This window comes from Pavona decussata, unplaced genomic scaffold (assembly GCF_977016875.1).
Source record: "Pavona decussata unplaced genomic scaffold, jaPavDecu1.1 SCAFFOLD_61, whole genome shotgun sequence".
Lineage (NCBI taxonomy): Eukaryota > Metazoa > Cnidaria > Anthozoa > Scleractinia > Agariciidae > Pavona > Pavona decussata.
The window spans coordinates 78,518-93,368 of record NW_028145482.1 but is presented as its reverse complement, the minus strand read 5'-3'; the positions used below and the strand labels follow the sequence as shown (position 1 = coordinate 93,368).

The 14,851-nt window shown below is 40.8% G+C and overlaps 1 protein-coding gene and 1 long non-coding RNA gene across 6 annotated transcripts in view; one reads left to right on the top strand and one right to left on the bottom strand.

Moving 5' to 3' along the window:
- LOC146478923 (TNF receptor-associated factor 2-like) overlaps positions 1–14,851 on the bottom strand; it is a 60,217-nt gene that overhangs the window by 31,695 nt on the left and 13,671 nt on the right. For 2 of the 5 annotated variants that reach the window (XM_085111217.1, XM_085111222.1), the window contains exon 1: positions 10,669–13,613. The exons of the other annotated variants lie outside the window; for them this stretch is intronic. The gene's annotated coding sequence lies outside the window, so the exon portion shown is untranslated. Of the gene's footprint in view, positions 1–10,668; positions 13,614–14,851 lie in introns of those variants that run through there. 5 annotated transcript variants of the gene reach the window in all.
- Positions 107–10,513, top strand: LOC146478924 (uncharacterized). Its single transcript, XR_014865005.1, has 2 exons — positions 107–10,119; positions 10,341–10,513. It is a non-coding gene; the product is annotated as an uncharacterized LOC146478924 (long non-coding RNA).

Sequence of the window (14,851 nt, the reverse complement as noted above, 5' to 3'; positions counted from 1 at the left end):
AGAGGACTTTCCATAAATGAATCCATTATATATCAAAGTCTAAATTCTGCGTATGCATTTTTGGACAAAAATGACTCTTAGCCAATGTTTGAGCGGTAAAGAAAGTCCAAAGGTCACAACCTTGAATGGCCTTGCTGCGCTCACCGAATTTTCATTTTGTTGTAGCGTCATCGGAATGTTGTATGAGTACGTGTAAGCCATGATACAATCGGAGAAATGATGCATTAAAAGCTGGAGCACATCCGGGTACACTCTGTCTCTATCACTGTGTTTTGGGAAAAAAAACTTTTCTCAGCGTTCTCTCTTTGAACTGACCAAAGTGTATCAATAGGTGAGTAAACGGTCAGGTAAACACAACATTTTGCGATATTATTCAGCGATTAACTAGTTTTCTAACCATAGAAATAAGAGTAGCAAGATCCCTCAGGCTCTTAACTAGCCGAAGAATCCTGGTTAAGAAGATATGACGTGTAACAACCATACAATCAGTTTTGAGTTATACTTCAAATTAGAAGTATAACATTCATACCTCAGATATGACTCAGATATGAGGTATAACAACCTTTCCACCAGTTCTTAGGTATGGATGTTATACTGCTGTTCTCATGTATCAGGATGTTATACCACAGATGGAAAGTATGGCTGTTCTACGCCCGCACACTGAATAGTCAGTTTTTCCAGTTGTATTCAAATAAACATGACAGCCCAAGCTCACGTCATTAGAGGACGAGTGGGACAGTGACCTTTGAGTGCAGGCGGCTGATGAGAATTCAAATGTCCAAATTCTCAACGACTTCCTGTATCCAAATACAGCTTGCACTCAATTAATTGTTCCTCGCTCTCGAGTGACATGCGCTCGGGTTGCCTGAGGAGTATATTCCTTTCATTTTGGTTGGATATCAATTTCCGCTTAATATGCATCAAGAAGCCCAGGGAGGGATAAAATGTCGCATAGTTCAATATATAGAAAAAGCTGTAATATATATAGCGAAATCGTGGAGTACACGGTGAAAATCGATAAATTAATTCGGTGTGTCAAATCGATATCATCGATTTTTCATGATTCTATCGATTTATAACTCAAGTCCAACATTGTTGTTATTTGGAATGAATTGAATAATACAGCTTGGAATCAATAAGCCGGATTATAATATACCCAGTGTTAATCAAATAATCTCGGCTGCGTTCTCGTTTTCATCGGTTCTTCAGTTCCTTTGTCCTTATCTTCCTTCATAGGATTTTTTTTAAAATATAATTCAGACAGAGAACAAACTTCGAACGGCGGCCAGTATTCTTGATCCCATCAAGAAATCAACATAAAAATAGCGTTACATTTCATGAAAGGAAAAGGCTGTTAGATCTTATCAGTTTAGAGTTAGCACATTCAGTTAGACGAATGGGTTTCTCAAGAGGAGTCACGCAAAATGTTGTGCTAATAAGTCTGGCTAAACGCAATTATCCCGGTCAAATAGTTTACTGAGAACTAGCATCTTTAATTCCGTAAGAAATGATTCAGAATACAGAGTAACCACTTACCAGCCAGACGGGTTAGCATCTGTTCATGTATTACGCCGACTATATTCTTAGAAGAAAGGAAGTCACTTCTATATGTTGCCCAAGCACAACTCGTTTTTTCGGCGCAATTCTGTTAGCCTTTTCTTAGTTCACTTTCTTAGTTTTCTTATTTTGTAGGCTCAGTTATCACCCGGGGTGCCTGTGGCAGACCGAGTTGAGGTTTCGGTCGAATTCCTTTGTTTTTTGTTTTTTACGCGGGATGCCCTGAAGGGGCATACCGTGTCTAAAAACTGGTCGATTTCTTTTTTTTCTTCCTCGTAGTCACAAATCGGTACATTAATTACGTGGGATGCCCTGAGGGGGCATACCGTGTCTAAAAACGGGTCGATTTCTTTTTTACGCGGGATGCCCCGAGGGGGCATACCGTGTCTTAAAACGGGTCGATTTCTCTTTTTTTTTCTTCGTAGTAGCTACAAATCGGTACATTAATTTATTACGCGGGATGCCCTGAGGGGGCATACCGTGTCTAAAAACGGGTCGATTTCTTTTTTTTTTTCTTCGTCGTAGTTACAAATCGGTACATTAATTTATTACGCGGGATGCCCTGAGGGGGCATACCGTGTCTAAAAACGGGACGATTTCTTTTTCCTCGTAGCCACAAATCTGTATATTAATTTATTCATTAAACTCTCCCCTCTCCTACTCGGGATGTATTGTTCTGATTGTCTTCAACAAAAGCAGGCCAATCAAAATTCATTCTTGTCGCTTATATTGCGAGGGAGGGAACCCACTCAGCCCTACCTGTGTGACGCCAACGCATCATTTGATATATTTATCAAAAACGGATTAAATTTGTGGCGCGATATTGTTAACATGTTGTGGACTCAAGTGTGCCCTTTTCAAACGGAAATTTCACCATTTTGAGGCGGCAAATCGAAAGAACGACTTCTAAGACGCACCCGACATTTAAAACGGTGGAAATTGGTAAATTCCTGGCGAAGGAATCGTGCTTTGTTTGACAGTCTTAGACCACGACGCGAGACTGAAAAGAGGTCATTGAGAAGCTTACGTTATCGCAATGGAATTCCCGCAATTTCCCTTGAAACCCTGAGTAGCGTAACACAAGAGAAACAACGTAACGCGATCGTCGTGACTCAAACTATTCCATTAGCAAGGATAGTTTTATCAATCGGCGAAGCATACAGTTGGAATAAATGAATCAGCCCCAGCATCTCGCGTAATGCCAGTATAGCAGGCATCTTGTTACGCGGGATGCCCTGAGGGGGCATACCGTGTCTAAAAACGGGTCGATTTCTTTTTTTTTGTTTTCTTCGTCGTAGTTACAAATCGGTACATTAATTTATTACGCGGGATGCCCTAAAGGGGCATACCGTGTCTAAAAACGGGTCGATTTCTTTTTTTTCTTCCTCGTAGTCACAAATCGGTACATTAATTTATTCATTAAACTCTCCCCTCTCCTACTCGGGATGTATTGTTCTGATTGTCTTCAACAACAGCAGGCCAATCAAAATCCATTCTTGTCGCTTATATCGCTAGGGAGGGGACCCACTTACCCTTACCTGTGTGACGTCAACGCATCATTTGATTTCTTCATTAAAACTGCATTAAATTGTTGCACCATATTGTTTATAACATATTCTGGACTCAAGTGTGCCGTTTTCAAACAGCAATTTCACCATTTTGAAGCGGCAAATCGAAAGAATAACTTCTAAGAAGCACTCGACATTAAAAACGGTGGAAATTGGTGAGTTCATGGCGAAGGAATCGTGCTTTGTTTGACAGTCTTAGACCACGACGCGAGACTGAAAAGAGGTCATTGAGAAGCTTACGTTATCGTAATAGAATTTCAAAAATTTCCAGTGAAAGTCTGGGTCACGTAATACAAGGGAAACAACGTAACGCGATCGTCGTGACTCAAACTATCAATCTGCGAAGTATACAGTTGGAATAAATGAATCAGCCCCAGCATCACGCGTAATGCCAGTGTAGCAGGCATCTTGTTCATTAAACTCTCCCCTCTCCTACTCGGGATGTATTGTTCTGATTGTCTTCAACAACAGCAGCCCAATCAAAATCCATTCTTGTCGCTTATATCGCTAGGGAGGGGGCCCACTCACCCTTACTCGTGTGACGTCAACGCATCATTTGATTTCTTCATTAAAACTGCATTAAATTGTTGCACCATATTGTTTATAACATATTCTGGACTCAAGTGTGCCGTTTTCAAACAGCAATTTCACCATTTTGAAGCGGCAAATCGAAAGAATAACTTCTAAGAAGCACTCGACATTAAAAACGGTGGAAATTGGTGAGTTCATGGCGAAGGAATCGTGCTTTGTTTGACAGTCTTAGACCACGACGCGAGACTGAAAAGAGGTCATTGAGAAGCTTACGTTATCATAATAGAATTTCAAAAATATCCGGTGAAAGTCTAAGTCGCGTAACACAAGGGAAGCAACGTAACGTGATCGTCGTGACTCAAACTATTCCATTAGCAAGGATAGTTTTATCAATCGGCGAAACATACCGTTGAAATAAATGAATCAGCCCCAGCATCACGCGTAATGCCAGTATAGCAGGCATCTTGTTCATTAAACTCTCCCCTCTCCTACTCGGGATGTATTGTTCTGATTGTCTTCAACAACAGCAGGCCAATCAAAATCCATTCTTGTCGGTTATATCGCGAGGGAGGGGACCCACTCACCCCTACCTGTGTGACGTCAATGCATCATTTGATATATTTATTAAAGACGGATTAAGCCGCGCCATATTGTTTTAACATGTTCTGGACTCAAGTGTGCCGTTTTCAAAGGGAAATTTCACCATTTTGAAGCGGTAAATCGAAAGAATAACTTCTAAGAAGCACCCGACACGTAAAACGGTGGAAATTGGTGAGTTCTTAGTGAAGGAGTCGTGCTTTGTTTGACAGTCTTAGGCCACGACGCGAGACAGAAAAGAGGTCATTGAGAAGCTTACGTTATCGTAATGGAATTTGACAAATTTCCGCTGATAGTCTGAGTCGCGTAACACACGGAAAACAACGTAACGCGATCGTCGTGACTCAAACTATTCCATTAGCAAGGATAGTTTATCAATCGGCGAAGCATACAGTTGGAATAAATGAATCAGCCCCAGCATCACGCGTAATGCCAGTATAGCAGGCATCTTGTTTGGTATTCTTCATCGTAGTCAAAAATTTAATTAATTTATTCATTAAACCTGGATTGAACCCTCTTCTCTCCTAGAAGGGATATTTTTGTCCTCTATTATTCTAACTGTTTTCAGAAAACAGACTTTTTGGAAACAAACGGAAAAGCAAAAGAATAACTTCCAAGGAGTATTCGACAGTTTCAATAGTGGAGATACGAGAGTTCACGGCGAAGAAATCACGCCTCGAGGGCGAGTAAAAGCGAAGAGAAGCTGCCATCGAAATCGATCATAACTGGAATCATCACTGGCGCCACCGATTTTGTCGAAAATGCTTCAGCGCTTCTGGAAATCCACGTCAAAAAAGTTATAGTTAGGGCTAGGCTACAATAAACCTTGGTATTTATGGCGTCTAGGCTTCAAGGTAGTCTGAACTAAAGCGCCTGGACTGGTAGGTTGGACAGCACGAGAGCAGACTAATATGATGCACTTGGAAGTTTGGACTTAACCGCACCTCCCAAAGTTTCGTGTGCATGAGCGTATTGCCTTTCTGTTGCTTTGCTACTCCTATCGATGCCATCACTTCAACTAATTTTCTGAGACCGTAACACGCACATCATGACTACTAAGAAATGTTCCTAGTCCCTAGTCGTTGCACGCAATTTTTGTCAAACGCTTTTCAGATCTACCTTATAAGCTACTTTATATGGGCCATTTCTCTGTCATCACTCAGAAAAGGATTCGTTGCAATGATTTAAATATCAAACATGTTTTTTCTTCTTTTAAGACCGGTAATATGTTTGGTGCGAAAGGCCCTGTCCCTGACGGGCTCCGTTCGCGTGTGGTGTATAGGCCCCGTTCAGACTAGGTGCCCGTTCCCGGTTCTCGGGCACTGGCACTAGTCTGAACAAAGCTTTTTGTCGGTGTCCGAGCAAAAATCTGGGCACCGTGCCCGGGCACGGGCATTACCTCCAAAGGTAGTACTCGGGCACCGTTCCTGGGCACGGGCACTGGTCAATTCCCACGTTTTATCCTCATGCCTCCTTACGATACAGCAAACAAAATGGCGGGCGCTAAATTGACGAAGGAGAACCGGCGATTGCTCCTTGGGCACCAAGGAGTCTGAGCAACGTCCTTTTTAGTGCCCGGGCACAGTGCCCTAGCACGGGCACCTAGTCTGAACTTATATTTGCATTTGCGGGCTGCAATGCCTGTTATGTCGGCGAAACAGCCCGGCATTCTCCACACGCGCACGTGCACTTAGCCAGTGATAGGGCCTCTCACATTTTCAAACATCTGCAGAATTCTGAACATTGTCGCGCCTTATGTTCATTAGATATTTTAGATCACGCCTCTACCATTTTCCAACTCAAGATAAAAGAGGCTTTACACATTCAAAGAGAACAACTTTCCTTGAATCAACAATTACACCATATTAATCTAAAATTATCCTTATAATTCTCACATTGTCACGTTTCATGTTCAAGTTTTGTTGTCACCATTTATCATAATTAGCATTTTTGTCTACTTATGAATTCAACTTCCAACGCTCTGTATATTAATTAACTGAAGACGACAGAAGTTTCTGTCGAAACATGTCTTTTAAACTTAAACGTTTTGCCGTTTTATCTGGGGCCATGTCCAGGAGGCCTAGGGGGCTTCGTACAATCTGGTCCCTGGTACAGCCTATATAAACTAAAATAGGGCAGGTCTCGTGACTTACAGTTAGTAACGGTGTATCGTTCCCTTCCCAAGTTAGTAATGCTTGAGCTATAGGTGGTTTGCATCGCCGCCATGTTGGTGGACAAAACAAAAGAAAATTTGTTCACAAAGGTTGCATAAAAATGGAATGTTCCTGTCCACCAACATGGCCGCCATGACGTCACATGCAAACCATCAATACTAAGTAGACGTAAACAGCTCACGAAGTTCTCGTAAGATAGAGCTCCGCGGAAATTCCACCTCAGAAGTCAAAGTTATTGTAGGATTTGAATCGCAAATGCTTAGAACTGCGGAATGAGCTTGTATTTGGCATGGATTGCGGAATGGCATCACTCCGGCATTTATCATATGTTTTGCATAAATGAACTAACGAAGAGCGCCACCTTTTTTCGTGCCAGCTTTGCATGTAAGAGCAAACTTTTTTCATGTTGCGTGCTCTCATCGCTTCGAAACAAATCTATTTATATTTAAGGAGAGACATACAAGACAAATCAGAGACCGCATGCTATGTATCTGATGGAGATGGTAGACAGACATCTCCTAGAGCAAACCTTTGTATTTTAAAGAAGTTTTGTTCAAAAGTCTTCAAACTCTCTTTTTGATTTCCAAAGTCGAAAACAAAAATGTATTGAAAGAGCGGGAAACTTAAGTTAGAAAAGACAAAGTATCGAGATTAATAGTTGCGCGCAGGGTTGCGCGCAAATTGTAGGAAACCACGGAATGTCGGATTTCTAGACCCCAGTGAGCTTCTCTGTTGACAAATTAAAGACAGAAAGGATTTTCGGCCCACGGCTTGTTAGGATCTCTCACAGACGCTCTTTTGGTTCGTCACGCAATCATTCCGCGCCAAAAGAAGAAATAGCTTTTTCAAAATTGTAAATGTACAACATCATCAAACGGTTAATTCAGAGACAAATGGTCTAAGGTGGTCTGACACGGCCTACAAGCGTTACCTTTTGGATCCTCGGCCAAGAAATGTCTAGACCCGTTGAATGACAGGGCGTTAGGTCAAAGAGATTTGCGCAACTTTTGGAACCGATGTTCACGCCAACTGAATTACTCAATTAGGCTCTTTCTTATATTCTATTTGTAACATCAGTCGCTCACTTTAGATGCAAAAAAAGCAGGTTTCTGGTTCAGGAAGCATTTACTATGCTTCACCTGTGCGCATCAATAAACTTGCCGTGTCAGACAAGAACGAAAGTTTTGAGAGGTTTTCTTTTTTAGCCCCATTGGAGTTTTCGGCTTCCGGCCTCTCACTTATCTCGCTCTTCAGTTGACCTGGGACGTAGCGCCAATATTAACTCCAGTGAATCAGGATGCTCATCTTGCCGAATATAGTATAGTGACACGGGATAATTACCTTAGATGCTTCTTTATTGCTTGGCGTTACAAGAGTGTCCTGCGTATTGCTGGGGTCTTACGAAATACTAAGTCTAGGGTCCAGGCCCTAACATTCACTACACTACACCGAACACGGGAAATGTCGCTTCGAGCCGGCTCGTGCAGTTGCAAGAAACGTTCTAACCAGTGAACAAGTTTTTGCCGCGACTCATCTGTGTACGAGATTAGAATGAATTAGGACTGCGCTCGTCCCCTGTTTGCCTCCGTCTTTGCTTTGATGCAACATTGGGCGGAAAACTGATGCGAGTCAATGAAGAACGAGATAACAAACCGGAATTTATCTGAACATGCCATGTGCACCTACAGCTCTGTGCTTTGAGTTTATTCTGCGTAACTTAACCGAGCAGGCATTTTATTTTATTTTATGTTGTTTTGTTATATTTTGTTATTTTATTATTCAATTTCATTCTATTTCAGTATCCGATGTTATTTTGGCTGAGCCGAAACAAAGTGACGCAATGAACACTGGGGCTTCTGGCTCATTTTCATTTCATGGACCGCCATGAACGGGTTTGAGTCAGTCGCAATCCGTTACAATCTACGGCAATGTTAGCCATCCGTGCTTACATACAGATTCGTTTGATAACTCCATTCTTTTTCTATCGATATCAGATAAATCTATAATTTAAAGGTCCTTTTTAATTCACTGGGTAATTTTAAGCTCTAAAAATACAGTGAAGATCATCTGCAAATTTGCGATGTGACTTTTCAAAAGTTTCAAAAGTTTCAGCGAGTTTGATAAGGCTTACCTCTACTCGTTTTAGGCCGACGAGATCACGAGACTGTGTGTTGGGTAAAGAACTGAAAGGAGAACTTTTTAGAGCGGTGACAGTTTTTAAGATGAATAACCACGTGGAACCTGCATGAGATTGGAATGCACGCAGAATTAGAAATGACGTTATGCATTCAGTGCTTTGAAAATGCAGTTACGGTGTGGTTAGGTACTGCATTATAATAAACAGCCATTACGAAATCAGCATCTTATTTACCACACCAATTCCGCAATTCCACACCGGATACCATGCTAAACATAACAGCTGCAGCCGAGCTATTCAAGTGTTACACATTAAACTGTAGGTGCGGTCTGTCGTACTCGGTTTGAGCGATCCACAGGCAGGTAAAGCAAGGTAACGACCTTGGACGAGGAACAAATCATTTGGTTATTGCCTTTTATTATTCAGGACCTGCACCTTAACGGATGCCATGAAAAAGAGCGCAAAGATGTCCGAAGGAGACGTTAAACTCAGTAATAACTAGAAGCAGAGTTGTTATCTTGAAGACATCGGGATCGGGTCGCGTGATTCCGGAATGCAAGGAAGTCAAGAATGTGATGCAAGGACTCTAAACACCAACCAAACCAAGTTTATGGCATTGAAGGAAACGAGGATAAGAAGAAATAATACCAGGTGATTTCGCGATACACAAAAATAATCAACAGGCAGAAATTAAATTAAGAATGTTATCAGTGGAGCATCAGGGGCACCAAGTAGTAGACGCCACTTGACATAGAATCCTGAAATTTGAATGTTGTGGCGAAACAAGGCTGACCCGGCAAGAATGATCACGGAATTTGGATGATCTGTCTTTTTTGAGGAGCTAAAGTTACGCAAAGTCGGCTTACTGTTGTTTATAGTGAAGTGCTAGAGAAGAATCCACAAGAGCCGAGCAAGAAGCCAAAGTTCGAAAGTTTGTACACATGTTTAAACCAGAGACAGCTGCAAAGATCCTTTGGACCGCAGTTTACTTGGTGAATACGAGACCAGCTGTGGCGAAATTGCGGAAACTCCTTGGTCAAAAGACAACAGCTATCATTAACACAGCAACGAGCTTTTCCTCGTAACCAAACGTTTACGTTTCGCAAATATCACTAGGCAGTACGAGGCCACCGTGTTACTGAAGAAAACCACTGAGCACGATGAACATGTTTCTGGCAGATACATGTCGTTACAGACTCACCAACAGATCTAAACGGACGACGTTACCCAGCTATAAGTTATCTGGAGTAGCAGGGAACAATCATTTTAAACAGGCAAGAAGCGACGGAGATCATTGTTATTGAGGTGTACAGTGGCAAAGTGATTATCAATTTATTCTGCTAATCCGTCTGTGACAGTCAGTTAAAAGATAACCAATACAATTACGGCTGATTGGTTAACGCCGAAGTGATTGGTCGATGCTAATGGTCTACTCCTTGACTGTCAGTCAACAGTATTTGGAAGCTGACTGAATGCGTGGCAAAACAATACCATGAGAGAGCACTGCCGAGGAGGAAAGTTGCACGTATTATCGAAGCGCTGAGAATTGTAGAAGGTACATAAATTTATCAATGTATAAGCTGATTAATTTGAAGGAGCAAAAATACGCTTTCCCTGGTTTAATAGAAACAGGTAGAAATAAGAAAATAGTAAATCATTGTTTCTGTAGAGCCATAAAAATCGATGAAGAACGGAACGTTCATTACTTATTTTAAAACACCGAGCAATGCGGTGACACTTGCTCACTGCTTGTATTTTTCACTTCTAAAACATTAGAAGCTTATGTAGAGGGATAAAATGCCTTTACGCGGAGAATCTCCCGTGATGAAAAAAAAAGTTAACCATGGAAATTCCGTAGAAATGACAGTATGGGATTTTTACATAGCAAAACAAAATAAATTGTACACCATCAGTAAATAGTGTAAAATAAATGAACCATGAACCGTGAACCACCATATGGCCTTGATGACGGACGCAGAGTGAAGTTTTTTCCTGAATTTTTGCTTATTACTGACGAAATGAGCCCATGACGGAGTGGGAAGCGGAGCGTATTGCAGTATGTAGTATTGTCTTAAAAAGAAATTTGAAATACTCAGTCTCCCACCTGTTCACGAAGTTCGGTCATGATAGGAAATTGGGATTTTCCTCCTTCTAACTTTTGGCCTGTTTGATGTAGTCAGTGCTACCCTGTGAGTAGTGGTTTCTCCACTGGACGCTACGCCATGAAAGGGAGAGAAACCTTTGCGTAGCGTCCGCCGCGGAAGAAACCGTCTGCTCGGTGCAAAATTACGCACGACACTTACGTGGCATAACCACCTTGGAGGCCTACCGATTTTGACGTGGCAATCAAGGACAGGTTTCTTTTGAAGTATAGAAAGTTCCCTTTTTTGTTCTTATTAGTGATAACAGTAATATTGGCATAGTAGAATCGAACACTTTTGTCAGTGATCGATTTCGAGGAAAGCATATATCAGTATCTGTCTAGTTTGCGACACGGAGACTTGAACATTGAATAATAGTTCGTGTAGTTTCGCTTTCCATTCCATAACACGATTTTTCCTTTCACATCAGTAGTGGAAGATGACCCCATAGCACATTTATCTGCACCAGTGATGGACAAATACTGGTTAATGAAGCTATGTTCTTCAGTTTTCCAGTGCGTTGCTCATTTTAAAGATGTAACATATATACCATAGGTTCGTTTTAAAATTGTTTAAGTACTACGCAGACACTGATACGAAATACGAAATGAATGTCCTTCAGGACTCCAGGTTAAATTTTTAACTCGATTATTACGCAGGTTAAAATTGAAGAAATACACCGCCGTCGATCCCGCATTACTGTACCTTCGCTTTACTTGTGAATTGATATTTTTTGGACTTTCCCCAGTATGTTACCTCTGATGACAGCTCGTGAGAGCGTGTTTATTAAAGAACAAAAGTGGCAGCGTATCTTGACGAATACATCTTTAAACAGACTTACTACCGTCACTCCGAATAATAACAGAAGTTAGCTTCACAAATCTTCAAGGAGAAATGAATTCCCGGCGATTCCCGACTTGGTAGGATACAGATGTTACTAGCATGAAGCTGAAAGCAACGTCGGTTCTAGGCATATCTGCCAACTGGTCAAAGCCGATTGGACGTTGAGACGTACAGTAGACCAATCAGGTGCACGTTCTTGATGGTCGATTCAGGGGATTCCCCTAACACTTAGACATGCCATAATGTAAGAACCGTGAAATGTCTCCGTTATAAGTTCCGTCGTGTTCTCTAGCACGAAATGTAAACGTGCTGAAGTGGATAAAAACCATAGGCAAGTCACGTCCTTCTGTAACTGTTCTTGAACTCGCTCTTGTTTCGTTTTGTCTTTTTGGCTTTTTCTTTTTTTTCGCTTTTACGATGCCACAAGCTTTGTAACTTTAAAAATTATCGTGTCTAAATAAGTGCCATCCATCCAAATATTTCTACTTTCTAATTTGTATTTGATACATATACTTTCTGTATGTACACTAGTAAAGAAATATACTAGAAATAGGACATAGAAGAACATAACTGCTTCTCTTTGAGCAGGTTAAGAAAACTGAAGTTGCATTTTTGTCTTTCTCTAAACTGGTTTATGTGCATGTAAAGATTTGTTCGGTAAACCATCGGTCAAAACTTAAAGAAAACCTTCTTTTTTTTTTTATTTGATTTTTTATTTTTTAACAAGGTTCTAGTGAGCAGCACACCGCAGCGAAATATTGTTGACTCAAGGTTTATTCTCCCACCCGTTTCTTCTGATAACTACAGACTTCATCAGGGAGTTTGGACGAAATTACATGGGGAACTTTGTCTTAGTATACATAACTTTAACAAATCACGTTCCCGAGAGAAATATGTTCATTAGAATGTGTGATGTTTAATTTTGGGGCTGACGTATTTAACGTCTGATTTAACAAGCCGCGTAATACACAACATTAGTTTCAAAGGTTTTTTACAGTATTTTTTTTCCAAGGATCAATGCTTCATTAGGTGCAGTTTACATAAATATGTTTAAAGATGTACTCGTCAAGATACGCTGCCACTTTTGTTCTTAAATAGACACGCTCTCACGAGCTGTCATCAGAGGTAACATACTGAGGAAAGTTCAAAAATGTCAAATCACAAATAAGTCGAAGGTACAATAATGCGGGATCGACGGCGGTGTATTTCTTCCACTTTAACCTGCGTAATCATCGAGTTAAATTTAACCTGGAGTCCTTAAGGACATTCATTTCCAATTTCGTATCAGTGTCTGCTGATAAATGTGCTGTGAAGATGTCCAGCTCTACTACTAGCTAGTACTGTGGAAGGTATAACCGTGTATGGAATGGAGAACGAAACTGCACAAACTATTACACGAATTTAAGTGCAAACTAGACAAACACTAATATGCCTTCCTCGAAAGATCACTGACAAAAGTGTTTGATTCCACCATGCCTGCAATATTATGCGTAGAATGTGTGATGTTTAATTTTGGGTTTAATCCGTCAGCCCCAAAATTAAACATCACACATTCTACGCAGGATTTTAGTCATAACCTGCACATTTTTCGGGTGTTTTGTCGTTCACACCCTTCCGGGAACGTGATTTGTAAAAGTTATGTATAAATAAGTTCCCCATGTAATCTCGTCCAAACTCCCTGATGAAGTGTGTAGTTATCAGAAGAAACGGGTCGGAGAATAAACCCATGAGTCAACAATATTTTGTTGCTATGTGCTGCTCACTAGTACCTTGTTAAAAAATTAAAAAATTGTTAAAAAACTATTTACTACTATACACCCTGAGAAAACGTTGATTTAACGAGACACTGGATATCGACAGGTTTTTGTTTGTTGCATTCGCAACTTTGAAAAGGTAATCAGTCGCCTGTTATCTGTTCGTTGTCGACTTAGCCAGCTGGTTAAGATGGCCAAAAGTTTAGGTGAGGTACTGATGAAACTAAACAGCTTGCCAGAAACGGATAAAGATGTAGAATTGTGAAAAAGGCTGAAAATGTACTGATGGAAATAAATTTTTAAACAAAGTTATACAAATGGTCACGCTCGATGGATGACTCCAATGTTCGAAACACTTAATATACTATAAAATGTCCTGCTCAAGAGCTTTCATTTGAATGGTTAGCATGAATCGAATAGATAAACTAACTTTAAACATGCACGAGCTTTCAATTCCAAAAGTTTTTTACCCTCTTACCTTTGAATATGCTTTGCTCCGTTCTCACTACGTTCAATTACGAATATAATACGTTCAACGGTAATATGACAGTCGTCACGATCGATTATAGGCCATGATATTTAGCATGTCGCATGCGAAGTCATGCATAAAACAGAAGACTGGTTTTTCTTGCCCAGTTAGTGCAACGTCAGCACATTTTTTGTACCCAGCGAGTTCTTTCAAGTTTTACTGGCTGTCAACATGACTCAACTCACTGTGATGCCCCGCAACTTGTAAATAACGACTGTAAATTACTATTTTTTACTCTTCCCCTGATTCTAATTTTAAAATTGGTCGTTAAAATGTCACTCATTTAGTGACAGTCCACATCTAAATTTGGTGAATACATATAACATATCTTGCGAATTCTGTTGACCTTGTTTTGTGAAATGACATAATAGCGGAATACTAAAACTTTATTTTCGGCGCAGTTTGAGCTGAGTGATGGCAAAAAAGCAAAATTTTCGTACATTGCAGCGCAAAACGCAACCAGCTCTGGGGTTAAGTTGAGAGCCGAAGGGAGACATTACGAGTCAGTTCCACAAGGTGTGGGAAGTAGGGAATTTGTCTGACTTTTTTTGGTGTGGTGTGCCATGCCAAGCCCTTCAGATCCCAACCCTAATCTGAGACCTGGTCTGTAAAATCCAAATCCGTTTTTGGGTCTAAATAGCTCAAAATCCGTACCTCTTGAGGACCCTTGGACGGCAAATATCTATATACCTAAGGAAGGAAGGAAGTACCCCTCCCCCGGATGTTCCAAAAATAATAATAACCCCAACTTTGTCCATCCTCTAGCACCAAAAGGGACTCACCGGTATTAAAAGTATCCCCTTTAAACATTTTGCAGAAAACATGCGCAAGATTTTGACGCCTTTTCACGGGTTTCAAGTGAGTGCACTTATTAATTAAGGTGGGGGTTCACCTGAAAGCCGTTTTCACGCCGCTTAAAATCGGTCAAATGGAAATAGAAAATATTAACGGCAGACTGATCCCAACGGCGGAGGTGACAAGCTTGAGAGAGCAAACAACAAAAGCTAGAATAACTGAAAT